This window comes from Ambystoma mexicanum, chromosome 6p (genome assembly GCF_040938575.1).
Source record: "Ambystoma mexicanum isolate Mex_15411 chromosome 6p, UKY_AmexF1_1, whole genome shotgun sequence".
In the NCBI taxonomy this organism is placed as follows: domain Eukaryota; kingdom Metazoa; phylum Chordata; class Amphibia; order Caudata; family Ambystomatidae; genus Ambystoma; species Ambystoma mexicanum.
This window is the reverse complement of record NC_090935.1, coordinates 808590835-808609289: the sequence shown is the minus strand read 5'-3', so window position 1 is coordinate 808609289 and position 18455 is coordinate 808590835.

Below are 18455 nucleotides of genomic sequence, written 5' to 3'. Positions count from 1 at the left end.
GTGACTCTTTGTTCTGAGCTCATTGGGGCATTCGGCTAACTCCCCATAATGATCTCAGTTGCATCTAAATAACTAATGCAAGTGGATTAGGGGCAGCAGGCATTTGCTGCAGTGTGGTTGCTGAGGAGTCAAATGTTCAATCATCACTGCCCACCATCTTATAGCAGTGAAGATCATCCACTTGCCTCTGTATATTTCAGAACTAGGTCGAGGCCGTTTTCTTTTTAATATAGAATCTACTTGCTTAAATTACGATTATTAGTCAAGTTCTGGACCATCATGGTGATGTGGTGCACAGCTTTGGCTGTTATCCATGTTTGAACTTTGCTGCTCTTCATCACCAGGCGAAGCACGACTTTCATGATTTGGCAACCTTCACATCCACTTTGATTTACTAAAGAGTACGATTTAAGAAATCTTTCCTTACAAGCCCTTATATTTACTGCAAAGTGCTGTGTCATTGCAAATTGGACCAACGCAGACATTTTATGTTTAAGTAATCCCTTCACATATTGCCTTGCAAGAATTTGTATAGCTACATAAAGCCTACATTTCCTGATAGAATGTGTAGTGTGTATACTGTTACTTTACTTTGGATGCTCAAGTAATCACAGCGCTTAGAAACATGCCATGTGTGTGCACTCCAAAGTGCTATAGAGTGTACTATAGCGTATCATTGTAGTCACAGTGCTTAGAAAGCTATCATGCTGGGGCTATTTAAAGATTTATTCACGGCCTAATATATTGACAATTTTGTACGGGAAACAGTGTCTATCTTATTGATCACCCGCACTCGGCGGAATTTACAATACTCTGTGCATCTTACATGTCATGGATCTTTGGCAATCCTCTGCACCTCCCTCCACTTCACCCCTGCAATCTTTTAAAGGGGATTTTAAATAACTTGCAGAGGTGGTGGCTGCACATTATCAGTTTGTCTCAGCCACTTACAGAAAAAACAGTGCCAACAGTTCTGGCTTCATATCCTGTTTCAGTAAAATATGGAATTTCCGAGCAACTGTGAACACTGCATTTGCCCTAAAATGAAAGCTCTTTCTTGCCATTGAACTGTTTTTGTCCAGTTTTCATTTCATTTCCCCCGTCAACTATTGCCATACAACACAATTCATACCCTGCACAGTACAGAAATTACATTATTTAACAAATGTCAGACCTCACCAGAATAGCCTGTACATTATTGACACCAGTAGGTGTTGCATTGTTAACAGTACATTTGTACATTTGTAAGTCTGTGCCATGCATATAAAAAAAAATCGCTCAAATTGGGCTCAAAATACGGATTTCTTTTTGTTAAATGATTTTTATTATCAAAAGCAGTACAATAGATTACAGCTCATAGGGGAACCTACAATGAGTTCATACAACACAGGTCAACACTAGTGTAAAATGCATGGAACCCACTGCCAATTCATAAAGAGTATCGAAATAAGTAAACAATATTGAACATAGATAATAAAGGGCACCACCACAACACATATGGATTTCCCTCCTGTGATTGGCTTGCAACATCAATACACTTCCTCCATAGTTCATGAAGAATACAATCACAACGTGCTTCAAATCCCAATTTCCTACATTGTAGCAAAACAGTCCTTCTTACAAAACAGGTTAAACATATTCTACCTCCTCGTCGCCCACCCCCTCCTTCTGACCACATCAAATATCGGCGAAAAGACAACACAAGGATGTATTCCTGGCATACCCCCTGAATCCAGTTTGAGGCCATTAACTCTCACCTCAGTGCCAGGAAGCATAACTCCCGATCTCCACCAAGAAGGGACGACCAGTGTCACTCCCCACCGCCTGAGTCCTCAGACTTTCTACATTGCAGCCTTAAGAAAGGAACTCATGTAACTCCTGACACATACAATCATATTCAAACAACCCTCATAACAAGTAGTTATTGACCCCTACCCCCCACCGCCCAATAAACCCCTGGAGTATAGCTACACCCTTCCTAATCAAGTCAGGATGGAGCAACCATTGGAAATGGTGAGAAAACGCCAAAGAAAGAGCAGAACTGAAAGAAAAGGAAAATCATGGGGAAAGAAATTAACACACTAGGCACCATGAAACCACATGAAAAAGGGGCACAGGGAAGGCATAGTGATGCATGTATCTCTAATGCATCAATCACTGCCTTGGGGCGAGGTAACCCCTGAAAACGAGGCAGTTTATTTGACAATCCGCCCAGGTCTCCATGTCCCCTTCAATAGCTTAGAGGAAGATCGAGGTACCAGCCGATGCTCACCCCCGTTCTCAGCACTAAGATATTCCTCTAAGGGCAGCCAATGATATCCCTCCCTGAATCCTGGCCATTATCCTGCTTACATACATTTCCATTCTATGAGTGTACGCCACCTGATTCCATCAGGAACGTGGCGTCCACTTAAAAAGTTCCTTCCAGGTTGAAGTAATAGTTTGGATGGCTACAGCTAATAATGCATCACCAAGATTCCCCAAATACTCCCAACCCTTAAACTCAGATACACTACACTACCCAGAAACATAACTACCAGGGAGAAGTAGACATCAGTTTCACATATCCGACATATATGCGGCCAAATTCCAACACAAAATGCTCTTCGGAACTTACACTGAAACAACAGGTGCATCAGCAAGCCCACCTCCACCCCACACGATCAACACAACTTAGACCCAGTCCTTTTATCGTCATTCCTATTACGATCCGGCAATATAGCGCCCTATTATAAATCTCGAAAAGTCTGGGTTGTAGTTGCCGATAGAGAAGTGTGCAAGATTTTATACCATATTGCCTTCGATGTAGTGTCTGAGATTGAGAGCCCACAATCACTTTCCCATGCCAGCTCTGTCTTCCTATTGGGATTATTCAACATTTCCTGCATTGGAGCCATGTATATATCTGCTTCTTTTGGAGGAGACCGCCACCACATCTCCACAACACCCCATCCCCTCACATCTGCTCACTCAATGCATTTAGATATGTGCATGTGCCTTAAGAATTCCCCTTTCAGAAGGTTCCATGTAATAATGTCCCCTCAAAAATATCGCCATGCAAAAATGTCGCTGAAAAATGGCCGTTTTTTGTGGGGACATTATTGCATGGAACATGCGGGGGACACCCCCGCAAACCCTAAACCCTTTTTTTTTTTTTGCTGCCCCTATTCCCATATATATGGTCACCCATATAATATCGCCACAACCTTTTCCCGGCGATATTATGTACGGGGACCATATATATGGGGATAATATTACCTGATACCTTTCAGAAGCCCAAAAACTTCCTGTAGAGTCGCAACCGGGAGAATCCTGCAAGAAGACTGGATCTGATGCAGGTATAATATCCCTCACTCTCTCCAAGCAGGCCAATTCAGCCGTTTACCCTTCATTTGGAATGATCTATTAAACCACAATGGTACAGCCCTTGGGGTGCAAAACCACTGCTCCGTATTGCCCTCCGCCCCCAGATCTTCAGTGCCCGACAAGTAAACATTATTGGTCCTATCCCTTGCAAGGAGGGTTTAGCACACATCAGCGGTATGTCTCGCGCCAACAAAGCGTCCAAATCTACCCAAACCGGGTATTCGATTTAATACTCCCCGAAGAGTTATTTAATTCCCTGCCCTATTCCAAAGGCCTTTTGATATCTTCTTAAGTCCGGGAACTTCACTCCTCTTTGAGACCAAGGCAGCTGGAGCCTTCTAAGATGTATTCTGGGCCTTTCCCCTCCCCAAAGAAATTTAGTCAGCCCCTTATTTAGTTCCCAAAAGAACGACGTTGGCCACGGGATAGGTAACATCGCCAAGGAGTACATTATCACCGGAGAAACACACATTTTAATCGTTGCCAACCGCCCCCCAAGTTAAGAGTAACAGAGACAACTTGGTCAGCAGATGCTCTACCGTGGACTTGACCCGTGCACAATTTAACTTCAAGGTGTCCAACATGCAAGTAGAAACATTTATTCCCAGGTATCATGCTGTGTTTCTGCCACTTCAGTCCAGATCCACACACATGTGAACTGAAACCGAGACTATTCAGGGGCATAACCTCTGTTTTACATCAGTTGAGTTTATATCGCGACCCCCTGGAATAATCTTTAATCTTCCACAAGAAGGGGGGTGCTAAATCTCTGGATCCTTCATGCGCTGAAGCAAGGGCTCTAGAGATACAACACAAAGTAGCAGGGAGCGAAGGGTCCCTTGTTTAGTCTTCTGTGCAGGAGAAAATAATTCAAGAAGGCAACATTAACAAACACTGTCGCACATGGGTCGCATATAATGCCATAATCAATGAGCATATGTAAGACCCCAACCCATGCGACTGCAACACCATGCCTAGGAACTCCCAACCCACCCTATCGAAGGCTTTCTCCACATCTAATGTGGCAGCAGCAGGGTGTGTCCTCCCTTTTCCCCAATTCCAGGGCGTCACCAAAAAGTCTTGTATTGGCCGACGAAAGCCTGCCTTTAACAAACCCTGACTGGTCCTCATGCACAAACACGGGAAGGAGCAGTTCCAGTGCCATGGCGAAAACATATATTTTTGCCTCCATGTTTATTAATGATATGGGCCTATAGTTTTTCACACCCCTACCACCTTTCGCCGGTTTGGGGATAACATTAATCATATACACACGGAAGGTGCCTTTAGGTCCCCTGCCATAGTACTTAAGGAGAACCCATAACCTAGGCTCCAGCAAATCCCAAAACCTGTAATAAAATGTTATCAGCAGGCCCTGGGGCCTTACCCTTTTTTAAACTGCAAATTGCCTTCTCTATTTGCTCCCGTATATTTCCCTCTCCAACTAGTCATATGTCTCCCAAGATACACCTGCCCGACTTGGGTGTGAAATAGTATGCAAGTACTCATCAATGCCCTCCTGTGGAGTGTGAGGCTATGCAGTGTCTGAGGCCTTATAAAACTTAGCAAATTCCTGCGCTATAACTTCGCGCTTAGAAACCGGACACCCGTCAATGAGCAGTGCCCCCACTTTCTTAGGTAAATAGCTAACATGGCTTCCACCTTATTGGCCCCCCTGACGAAATAGAAATTATACTTGCTACTCTTTTTATACTCGCACTTCACCTTAATCAAGTCTTTAAGGGAACACACTGAAGGATCTTTCATGTACTGAAGTTGCAAGTCCTTTATCTCCCGAGCTTCTTTCTGGAAGCTTCCCTAGCCTTTTTATTCTCCCTTGCCACAAACCCAATTACATGGCCCCAAAGAAAATGTGAATACTAGTTCTGCAGGGTTGCAGATTCATCACACATCCTCCAGGTTATTGTGAACTATACAGTTCTTAAAAGCCCCATGCATCTTGGAGGGTCTAATATGACATTGCGACTTCCTATCCATAACTGGATCGCCCAGTAGATTGCAGTTACCACACATTCCACCATGACCCATCTACCATGCACATCTGCTCTCATACTCCCTGTACTCACGGCCATGGCCTTGTTCAAGAGAATGGACACATCTCCCTTCCTGCCCTCGCCGACACCACACTCATGTACCCCACCCATTGTGTCCTAACCCTCCCCGTTCTCTGATAAGGGAGTCTCCTGTATGAGCACAATTTGAGCTTCCAATCTCCTCCAATGGGAAGCACCTTCTATCTCTTAATTGGAGCCCGTAAGCCGTTACAATTCCATGAAATAATGTTAATCATGTCACTGCATCTGCAAACAAATCCCGAACAGACACTCAAAAACAGAAAGAGCGGAAAAGACAAAAAGGAAAGAAACCCCCAATCGAGCTTGCAACACCTACAAACTCTGCACCCTGGACTCCTTCACTCCTCACAAACAGCTCTTTCAGCCAAGCCTAACTCATTGCAAGCACTTCCCAAACACTCCCCCAACCCACTGGTGGTAAATTAACACAAACAGCACCAGGAGTAACCTGGGGGGAATAACCCACAATAGCCACCCTCTGTACTGCCCCTGCACAGGGACCCTTTAACATATCATGCCACCGTAACAGTGTGATGCCCATACCCCACCCCTGCCTTGCTCTCTTCAACACACCAACCCCAGATACATCACTTAACCAGATGGGGCCTCTGCATGCAGCACCTTATTGGACAACAAGGGCGATCTTGATTTGTCCTGAGCCTTTTGGTCTGGTACTAGTCCGCTAGAACTGACCACCTGTCCAGACCCTGACCTAGAGCCCACACCTTTTTCATACCTGAACCAAGAGATGCGCTCCTCCACATCTCTTTGATATCCTGTACCTTGAGACCCCAGTGGTGTCAAAATGGCCCCTGTGACAACCGAATTCTCCAGAGGACCGGAAGTGTTCCTGGGTCTGGCCAAAATTTCCTCCAAATTGATTGATTGATTGATTGATATTTTATTTCTATCACGCTCGTACACAAGTGTTTCAGAGCGTGACAAGGCAAGGGAGGGGAACAGGGGAGAACAACACAATGATCTTATTAGGCCCAGTGACATTGAGAACGCGCAAGTGCATGGGAGAGGGGGAGGGGAAAAGTGCATAGAAGGGGGGAGAGGTGGAAAGTGCGAAGCAGAGGAGAAACAGATAAATAACAATAAATAAATAATAAAGGCAACAAACAGTGGTAATGCAGCCAGTAATTTGCAAGTGCTAGGTTTAAGGCAGCAGACAGGGTTGGTCTGATAAATAGCACCAAAGATCTTGTGGATCATCAAAGAACGTACAGATCTCTGACTCTGCAGTGACCACCATTCTGGCAGGTGCAAGGAGGCCATATCTCAGCCCCCTCAGGTGAAGTTCCGGGAAGAGTTCAAGGAATCTGCTCCTCAGATTTGCTGTACGCTTTGAGAAGTCCTGATAGATGAAGACCGAATGTCCCGCATGCGCCAACTTGCTTCCATTCTTCCGCACCACCTCAAGGATCTGGGCAACCTGAGTATATTGGAGTAGGCGTGCAATCAAGAGCCTTGACTTCTTGTCCTTGCTGTTGCCAACACTACCCACCCTGTGTGCTCTTGGAATCTCAAGACGAGGTTTCAAGTTAAGTTGGAGACAGCCACTTCTCTAGCCACTGAATAGCATCTGGCTCCTCTGCTCTCGCTCTGGTAACCCAAAAATCCTAATATTATCGCTGGGGTTTCTGTCTTCCAGCTGAGAGACCATACCCTGCAACTCATCCACACACCCCTGGATATACTCCAGTCATCCTATTCTGTTCTCAGCATAGAAACCTTCTCTTCTGCATGATCCATACGCCCTCCAAACGTTCCCATATCCTTCCTAAATGACTTAATTTCCTCCTGGACGTCCAGCGCATCGGTCAATAGTAGATAGAGTCTTCTGTATATTCACAACTCCAGTGTAATTTTAGCTAATTCACCTTGCAATGGCTTGAAGGGAAGCTGAAGATGTGGTGCACCGTGAGGGGAACTGGGAAGGGATTTCTTCTGGGAGTCAAATTTCAATTTCTTTTTCGAAGACATTCTGCCTCTCCCACTCCTTTGAATGAGACATTTGATATCAGGGCTCGTGCCTGCAGTCACACAGGGGGCCAACAAGACACATCACTGGTCAGCAGTACCAAAATAAAGATGACAGCACCTCAAAGCCCAAATCGCATCCTGCAGTCACGTCTGACTGTGGTGCTTCCCAATTCCGCTCTGACCAAATACAGTGGAAAAAAGCACCACAGACTCCATGATTTGAGCCATCATGTAGGAGATACCCCAGATGGCAAGTGTTCTCACTGTTTGGCCCCTCAGTAGGCAACCGGAATCAGGCTCTATTATATGTGCCACTAAACAGAGCCACTGAACATAGCAGCCCCAAATACCCTTCCAAGATGGCTGCCACAACTACTGGTTACTTCACAATAGGAACATTGAAGAGGGACTGCATCTGTGCTCCTTTCAGTGACCGTGGCCTCACCACAGCCTCAAGGCTGCTTCACTCTCATCAGTGCCTGCCTCGCATACGAGTCCCTGTCCCTCCGCTCACCTCTGGCACTGTGATGATGCTTGTGGTCGATCGCACTGCCCCTTCCCGAGCACTGCACCTGACTGCAGCGCTCCCTCATTGCCACAGCACACAGCGGGTTACACATATCGGGCCTCACTGACTTCTTCCACTTAAATAAAGGGTGGCTAACTTCATGAGGCACCATAATGGTGACAATATGGCAGAAGGCGCTGCATGCACCTTGCAAGTAAAACTTATAGTCCCGGGGTCGGAGCTCTCGAGTTAAACTGCCATCTTCTGGGCTGCTGGACACGCCCCCCTAAAATACTGATATAAATGGAACCAATGTAGCTTCTCTAAAACAGAACAATAACTAGTGCTTTGGAGCATATCTCTATCTATATTTTAATGGCTATATCTAACTTCCCTCAGGAAAACGCAAGCCAGTTTTAACATCAATAGTCTATTTAATGAGCACATTTACATACTTTCAGATACAGTGCCTTCTACGGATTATGAACAAAAGATAGTGCCTATGTGTCCCATAATGGCCATGCAATTATTTATGAAGTGCCTCATTCCATTAGAGTGACACTAAATCATCATTATGAACTTATTTAATGGTCTGCCCGTTCCCACATTTTCAGTCTGTAATTGCTCCTTTAAAAAGGCTGACAGTGCTAGGCAGGTTCTGATTTTGTGCAGATAATAAGTCCAGTAAATCCAAGCCACTCCACAGTGTCTTAATCTTTACTTTTGTAGTACAGACACCACTAATTGTTTCTGGGGTTCTGTATTTTGTGGATGAAACAAAGAAACATTGTAAAGCAATCTTGAGAGTGACACTATCATACAGCAAGGGCGGTCTTCCATTGGAAGATCATATCATCTATTGTACATCAAAGACCGATCGGTGCAGTTGCCAAAAATATTTCATAATCTTTCATTTGAAAATAAATAAATAAAGGTCAATCCATGATGCAGTCACATCCCAGGCCCTGGAATGTGAAAATGATAACATTGTTGTCAAAACCTCAATCTTGTTATCAGTTAAGATCCTAGTCAATGGGTTCACCACTTGTGGCTGCTTGGGGTTGTGTCTTCTTCTAACTCTTCCTATTCTTTTTTCTTGATGCCATTTTCATTTTCGTTTGAGTTTCCATCTTGTAAAGGCACCCCTTAAATAGTTTCAAACGTCGGTGGGAAAGTCCTAATCAATTTCTCTGACCCACTAGCAGAAAAAGCACTGTCACATTGTCTGCTACATATACTTTTAGAAAGTATGAGCACAATGTTTCGAGTTCATAGTTGGTTTGGCCTAAATAAAATGTATGCTCGCTCATATCCTTAGCTTTCTCATGAAGATCATTCAATTCATCTCATCACATGCCATCTATTGCATGCAGTAGGATAAATGAAAGAATATCAGACCGAATGTAATTTGTTTTTATTAAAAAGCTATAAAAACACTGCACCATAAGAGGTGTGCAAATATTAGTTGGAGGTGTTGAAGACTATGGAGACTAAGCATATGTTGTGTTCCTTTGAATGCCTGCCCATGTCTTAACATTAGATAACCACACTGACATACTCACAGAAGTCAGTGCTTAAGGTTTTAGCTTGGCATATGCCTGTCCTAATAAAGTTAATTTCATTTCTTTTTGGCATTCACTTTATTGACCACCCTGATCTTCAGTCACCCAACTGGTTTATGAACATGAAAAAGGAATAAGCACAACCGTGTGGCAGGGTGCGGAAGCTAGTCAGTTAATTGCCCAAGCTGAGCGCCTGTGAATCCTAAAGAATGATTGTGGTGACAAAGCCCATGGGGTGGATCTACCGGCCCGGGATGTCCCTCCAGATAGAGGCAATGGCAAGAGTGGAGGGCCATTACTTAGGTCTGAGAGCCACTACCCGACAGTACGGCTGACTCCATATAACTGCCTCTTCATGGCATTGTAAGTCATGGAGTGCTGTTTTGAACACAGTCATGAGAGCACGTGGCCCAGGGCTCAGATCAGCCATTCATTTATAGAGAGAGCAATGTGGAGTAAGAAATGTACATCTGAACCGGTAGGGCATTTTTGCATCTTTAAGAACCTGTAAATGTCTTTAGTCAACGATCATAGCAAAGTTCCCTAGTCCAAATCCTTCTCCACACAGATAATGTTTGGGGCCATTTAGAGGCAGACCTGGGGAAACAACCCAAACATTTCTATCAACTCTAAGGAATGTTGGATTTCTGGAAATAGGCTTCCTTCCTTTACATGTTGCAAGACTAGAGCAGAAGCTCTTCTTAGGGCTTCGATGGAGCCAATCTTGGGTTTCTAAAGGGAAGACTGCTCTTTAGCTGGATTGGCTCTTCCGTGGCATCTAACGTCGACATAGAAGAAAGACAGTGGCAGACATCCACCTCAATGCTTACAGCCCAAACACTGTTCTTTGAGAAAAAAGTAGATTCCCCAAAATGGGACTTGCTAAAAGTGAATGCCAGAACCCTGTACAGAAAGATAAGAGGAGAAACCTTCAACAACTGTCAGGCATATTGAGTAGTGTTGTGGGAGTTGCTGCATTTCGTTCTTGTTAAGCTTCGAAAAATCTGGATGAAAGTTTTTTTTTTTTCTTACCCACATCTGGTGCCAGCCTGTTCCTGATAATTCTCGTTGTGAGACATATTCACAGCATCCTTGGCCAATTCTGCAGTAAGTCACAGCACAATGAAAAATCACTGCATCAACTAACAATAATGACTAATAATAGTATTATTTGTGTACTGATAATTACTCTTTTTATATCGTACGTCACATGGAAAGTCCATTGGCTTTCACAAACTTCTTGTTAGTAGATACCTTACCCAGATGGTGCTTAATGTTTCAGTTGTTGACTTTTCTTACTTGCATTCCACGAATGCAGCCATTTGTAATTGACTTTACCATATACATTGCCTGGTGACATTAGTGCACATCTACCTGCCTCTCTGACATGTGGCTAAACATGTTCTTGAGACACCAGAACGCAAAACGAATCGCAACACAATTATTCTGTTTACAATTTCACACCAATTGCTTTAGCGCCATGTCAAATGGCGCTTGCAAAAAAAATAACAATGTCACATGGAGAAGAAAATTGTCTTGCAGCGACTGGCAAATGTGTCTAAATAATTCTGACAGTGAAGAAGAAAATCTCCAACTAACTTGTGTTCTAAATATTTCCTTTTGGGATTAAACCATCGAATTGTTTCATAATTCAGCAAAGGCGTCTACAACTAACAGTATTTCTTGAATTGCTACAATGTATGCCATACAACTTGTATACATGTATTCTATAATGACACATTTGCTTCATAACTTCACTTCATGGTATTCCAGAGTGAGTGAAGGTGTCAGAGGCTGTAACTATTCACGCCTTCGCCTGTAGAAAGGGCCCACTGTGTTGTTTATATATTAGTGGGATACGGTGGGCAACCCAGACCATGCTGTGCTCAGGGAAACCATACGAGGGAACCAATGATTACATTGACTGATACTCGCCGTGTGAGTCGATGAGAGTTAGGCTATGCCCTGAGTCCAGGCCTGCATAACCAATAAAGGGAAAACAGCAACATCAAACGCGCATGTACGAAAATATCAACACAGTTAACCTGAATAGTATATGACGTTGCAATAAAAATGAGAATTGCACATGAATCAAAATCAATGCCTAAGCCGACACGTGTTTTGTCCTCAACTGGCCCTCATCAAGGCTTTTCAAACCAGAGTTAGTTAAACCTTTGTATGCGATTAGAAGAAGAATTAACACAAAATCCCAATGAAGGGGGAGAAAGAGAACCAAACAAACGAGGTAATGGGCCTCATTACGACCCAGGCGGTAAGGGGTTTACGGCGCCGTAAACAGCGCCGACCCTTACCGCCTGAGTACGAGGTCCCTTAGCGCCATGGCGAATTTAACACCTGCTTTTAGCAGGTGTTAAAATCCATGGCGCTAAGGGACCATGGAGGTTATTACGCCACCGTAATTTACGGTGCCGTAATTAACGCCTTCCCCACTCCCATTATGCCCTATTGGGCAAAAATGGGAATGGGGAAGGGTAAATGGGGATTGGGGACTTACCGCCCCGCCAAGGTCCGAATGGGGCGGTAAGTCCGCCAACCACCATGGCGTAAACGTAGTTTACGCCATGGTGGTAAAGTCACGGCCCAGGCGGTAACTTACCGCCTGGGTCGTGATGAGGCCCAATGTGTTATTAGTTGCATAAACTCATATCTGCGACGTGCATTAGTTACTGCATATGATCATGAGTCAAAACAGTAAATCATAGGCTGCCTTATGATTGATTGCACTAGCCAATTGTTTGTGGGAGTATTTAAGTATTTAAGTTGGTGGAGGGCTGTGCTGCTATATTATTATTGTCATGTTTTCTTAGGTATGTTACCTGATGTTGTAGATTCCCATTTCCGATTTTTGATGTTGTGGTGGAAATATGCTCAAGTGTCTTATTATGTTTATTTTAGTTGCTTAAGTATCGATCAACCTTGATCAAGTTTTTATGATCTTACATGAATTTTATGATCTTACATGAATTTTATGTGATATATTTTATTTGTAAAGGTGTAAATTAATTTTTGCTACCAAAACAAATAAATAAATAAAAAATTTATAAAAACAGTATTACATTGAATAATCAATATTTACCTGAACCGCCAATAATAATAATTTGGCTCAGAGTTTATTACAAAATGGAGGTGAATGCCTAGTGTGAGCGGAACCCCATATGCGAAGCTCACCTATGTTTTCATTGTGTATTCACGAGGTCACTCTGATCCTGCTTTCAGGTAAAGTTCACCATAGGCTGAAACTCATCATTCGATGGAAATATCGATTTCAATAGAAAACGATAAAATTAGCTTAATCTGGTGGTATAGGGATATTTAGAAAATTAACCTACAATATATAGTAACCCGCCCACAAAGGATATCCTAAGTACTTTTGAATAAATTTGCTTTTGGACTATTGCTTACTCGAATGAGTTGCTGAAATGATGGAGAGCCATGTTACAAATATTTCTGTTAATAACTGGTCCTCATTATATACTCCTCTTTCACCTCCAAACAAGCGGCATGCCATCCAGGACCAACTGGGGCCAAAAACTGAGCTTAAGACACTGAGTTTATATAGATCTCTCATACTCACGGTCATGGAGGTGAAGGTGCAAAATACGACATTGCATCTGCTAAAATATAGTTGACTGGTATCAAATTGCCACCCAAATGTGTGGATCAATGAGGCCATCTAGTGGCACTATGCAATTTGCAAGGATATATTTTTTTATTGCTTTTCACAGAACAGTTTAATTAGCCTTGAAAAAGACCAAGGTGAAGGTCGAAACAAGTGTTGGCTGTAATAACTATTCATTTTCACTTACAATAAAATGCAGTTTACGCTGTAATAGCTATTTAATTTCGCTTATAATAAATCTTTGAAGATGTATAGAATCATTGTTATTCAACGTACATTTGACAATCATGTTTCAGTACTATATGGTGTGGGTACTGGATTAACATATTTACCTTTTGTGATGTTGGGCTTTGTCGCAACCCTGTTGTCCAATCATAGCAGCCTAAATGTGCTATTAGTACACCTGTATTACTGGTATATTTTATTCAGAGGCTTAGCAGCGTGAACACTCAGGAAGACCAGTAGTAGTTTGATTCCACTTTGTTGTTTAGCCTGCACGGGCCGTAGTTTGGTTGTAGGGACACAGGCAGTGGGCCCTTTCTGTAACAGCAAGCATGCCCCAGGTGCTGCTACAAGTTTGCTTTGCGATCTGAATGTAATGCAAAGCAGTAACCCCAATGGCAGTGCGCTTGTTCCTATTAGGAACTAAGCGCAAACAACAAGTCTCAGAGGAAGTGCATTAAATGTCTGCTGAACACATTGGGTGGAAGGGTGCAAGCATTCTATTCAAATGCCAACGGTGCCCATTTGCAGGGGGCAAGGAGAGCCCTTGCGGTGCACAAAGGACCCCTCCATGCATTACCTTATGTGGGATTTCATGCCTTGAAACACTTGTGTATAGGCGCGTTATAAATATCATATCATATCATGCCACCCCTTAAAAGCATACAGGGAGGCACATTCACAAAAAATGGCGGCAGGAGCTGGACTGGCAGTATTTTGGAAGTCCGCGGGTTCCACTGGAAGGCCGGGGAGACTGCTCACAATTTGTTTGTTTGTTTTTGTATGGCACAGCAAACCCGAAAGTAACTGGGCGCAAGCAGTACAAGGAGGCTTTAGGCTTGAGAAACATAGAGTTGCAATCATAGTATTACAGATACAGAGATGGAGATATTCACAGTACACAAATTATGGTTCACAAATTGCAGGTAAACATTGAGGATATATACAATTACATTACAGATATATACAATCACATTATTGAGAGCAATATAGGATGTAGTTTCAGTTGCAGGATTTTATGATAACAGATACTTGGCTTAGTATGTTGTTTAACATTAGGTCCTAGGGTGAGCGTCATTGGTTCTGATCCATTTCTGTATGTTGCGTCTGAAGCTAGGGTAGGTTTGACAACCCGGAGTGAGTTCCACGTTTGGGCTGCCATAACTGGGAAACTTCTGCCACCAGATTTGGCTAGATTGAAGCGTGGTACGCTGAGGCAGCATGAGTTGGAAGACCTAGTCAGGCGAGTGGTTGTTTTCTTGACTATTTGATCGATGAGGTACCGTGGTGCAGCATTATTGAGGCATTTGTGGGTCAGGGAGGTTGTTTGTAGCAGGATTCTGTCCTTGATTGTCAACCAGTGGTGTTGTCTTCTAATCACAGATATGTGATCTTTATTTGGGATATTTAGTTCCATTCTTAGGGCGTTATTTTGTATCATTTGGATCTTGTTTAAGATGTACTTGTTAGCCCCCAAGTAAAGAGCATTACAGTAGTCTAATCTTGAAAGTATTTTTAAAAAAGGTAGCAGGCGCTCCTCTCCAGAAAGAACATGGCATGATAACCTGTTCTTAGATGAGAGTTTGCTGCACACGCTTTTTGCTCACTGTAACTTTCACAGATGGGAAATATCAATTTGCATATCAGTCTTTGTCCCGCCCACATGGGCAGTCCAGCACCGAAATGCTATGGCAATTCCTCTCTTAACAAGAGTACCAACAGCAACCCCATACACGTGTTTCAGCCTTGTTGGGCATCATCAGTGAGGTGAAGCTGAGCCTCTCTAAGCACAGTGAGCAGGGTGTAGTTTCCCAGCAGTTACCCAAGGATAAGTCATTATTAGTACACCTAAAGGAAACAAACAGTTAACTACCTGTGTAAAACTTTAAGCATTCTTGCCAGCCCTAAAAGAGGGACCTAGCTCCAGGGTGGAATAACCAATAGGATCAATAATTGTCATTTAGGTTTATAGGCATCCAGCTTTTTTGGTAGCATATGTGGGAGCTAAGTTATTTAGGAAACTTAAGAACCAGGCATAACATTTGTAATCCAATTCTTTGTTTAACTGGGAGCCAGTGTAAAGATCGATGGAGAGAGGACATATGAGTAGATTTAGATGCTCTCGGCCCTTTGAAGTTAATTGATTTGTTTGTCAGGGATCCTCATAAGAGGACCATTTCTGGTATCAGGTAATAATGTCTCCATACATAATGTCCCCTTACATAACGTCACCGGGAAAAGACATTGGTGACATTATATATGGTGACATTATATATGGGGACGGGTGGCAGGGATGTCCCCTGCTCCCATTTAAAAAAAAAAGAAAAAAAACAGGGGTTGCAGGGCTTTCCCCCACATGTTCAATGTAATAATGTCTATGCAAAAAACAGCTACTTTTTTGTCAGGGGCATTTTTGTGGGAACATTATTACATGGAACCCCATTTCCATAGTCCAATTAGGAATTGACCAATTCTCTTACCATGACTGTGTGGTCTTTCTGATTGATAAACAGGAGCACATGACATAACAGCCGGAGAGAGAAAAATAAAGTAGTAATTTTAGCTCTTATCCAATGATTGCTGCCCAGATTTCTTATTTCCATCTTGGAAAGATACAACCTTAATCCACATATCCATTTACCACAATTTCACAAGTTTATCCTAAACTTTCAAAACAAAGGAAAAGTGTAACCAAAGAGAAAAAACACGTTCTCCTTTTGATTAAGGACATCTAACAAATAGACGTTTTCCTTTGATGTAAAATGAAATAAATGGAGTTTGAACAATTTTGTGGTAAATAAAATGCATTATGTTATAATAGTGATGTGTAAAATGTAAGAAATTGTTTTGACAAATGGTATAAAAATTGCATTCAGTAATAGTTGGTAGTAAAACAACATTGCCCGACTTGTATGGTTACTGGTTGAAGAAGGTTTGGTAATGGTTTGCAGCAGAGGTGGAAATGCAACAAAGTAACTAAGTTGCAGCAAATGGAATAAGAAAGTGATATTAAGATGTGTTGGCTCAGACAAGACAGGCAGTCCATTTTCCACAAATATCTGTCAGTTTATGTCCAAGTCCAGTCTTTGAAGCCTAACATATTACATGATAAGCAACAAAAAACATGACTTTGCATAGGGCAAATGTAGTACAGGATCAAAGAGTTTTGTTTGTACCTAAAGGAAACACAGAACATGCAAAAACTAATAGGACAGGGGAAACACTGAGAGAAACATTTTTCAAACTAGAAAAACTGCACAGAAAATAAATGGCTGAATACTGAGAAATGGAGAAACTGAATGAATATTTAGAAAATAAAACCATATGTGTGAGAATATCAATTTTTCCCAATGTTGATGATGATGAAGATAACAAACTAGCGGAACTAGGGGATGAAAACATACCACACTCATCCATAACAATGATAACATTATTGATAAGGCATGCAGAGAAAGTTCACAAATAAATGGAAGAGCAGATCACATTGTTAAAAGCAGAGATCAAAATTAATAAAGCTGAAACAATAAAAAGAATTTTGACACACATCGTAAAATGAATGATATTTAGGATGAGATAACATTTTTATAAAATTGCTAAAATATTTTAGAGATGACAAAGATTACAGACTCTAATACATGAAATGGTGTCCTTCATTGATGAACACTCACATCTCCTGCACACCTATAGTGCTGTCAAAAAGGCAGTCAAAGTTTTGATCAAGATTTTATATCTATGGTAGTGGTCATTCTTATAAAGTACATTCTTTAGCCATATTGTTCATATAAAAATCACAATATGTTTAATGATGACAATGAATATTAATTACAATCACACTTCAATATCAACATAACATAAAAATAGCTCAATGCGTTTCGGGAGAATCCCTTTTTATTCTTTCTTCTAAGAATGTTCACTAATATCTAAAGAATTCAATTTTTCACACTTTCATTTTTTGTGCATAGTACACATTGTTATACGATCAGATAGTTTATCACCTTGCTAGACTGTGCCATGTGCCAACTTCAGGTAAGTTTTCACAAAATGGTGATCTGTGGCCCAATGGCAAAGGTATAGTAATCTTCATTAAGACAAATGATTCTGTTATTCACTATATTTATCTAAAGGTTTGAACTCGCTTACCTAGACTGTGCTTTCTGCACTAATCTTATTTTTAGGGTTCTATTCCAGGAAAGTTCACAATTTTCATCACAGGTCATCCTTATTAACAAGAGTATTTGTAATTGTATATTTCACCGAAACCATCAATAACTGGCACTGTGAAGGTTCAATGCAGGCTATTTGGCCGACTTACATGTACCAAAGTGTGAAAAATGGAACACTATTTGAATATATATATGCCTTTTTGACAGTACTATAGGCATTCAGGGGACACTGTTTCATGTATAAGTTATTGTAACAGTTCACATGTGTCAGGACAGTCGTTTTCTCCCCAGCACCCTTAAATTCTGATAGAAATATCTTACAACATCATCTTGAATTTGATTCTAAAATTAGGTGTTCAGCACAACCATTAACTAGAATTTGTAAATATTACCGACTCTACAGAATGTATACATATCAACAGAAACATGGTCTGAGATTAATTGGAATGAACATTACTGGTTAGTTGCTCTATCTGTAACAGCACGTTACATTTCGATCAAACATGACAGCGCTTACTAGAAAAGAACATTACTGTAACAAAATCTCTGCATCCGTTCATCTAGAAAAATCATGTTTTGGGATTTGACTAATCATGTACTTCAGAATAGTTACTTTCTTTTTGATCAGGAAACTTATTGGTGATGAAGAGGAGTAGCAAGGGGATGAACACGCACTCCATCAGTCGCAAAACTTGTAATGGGTTGCATTGAGGGAGTATTTATTAGACCAGATGAACAAACAGAATTTACAAAATGGTCAAGATACATTGATGACATTTTGTTAATTTGTATTTGGAATGGATCAAGTATTCAATTGGAAGAGTTTTTAAGAAACGTTAACGGGAATCCTTTTGGAAGCCAAATTCACAACAACAGAAGCAAATTGTTTTATGCATGCCAAAAAACTGT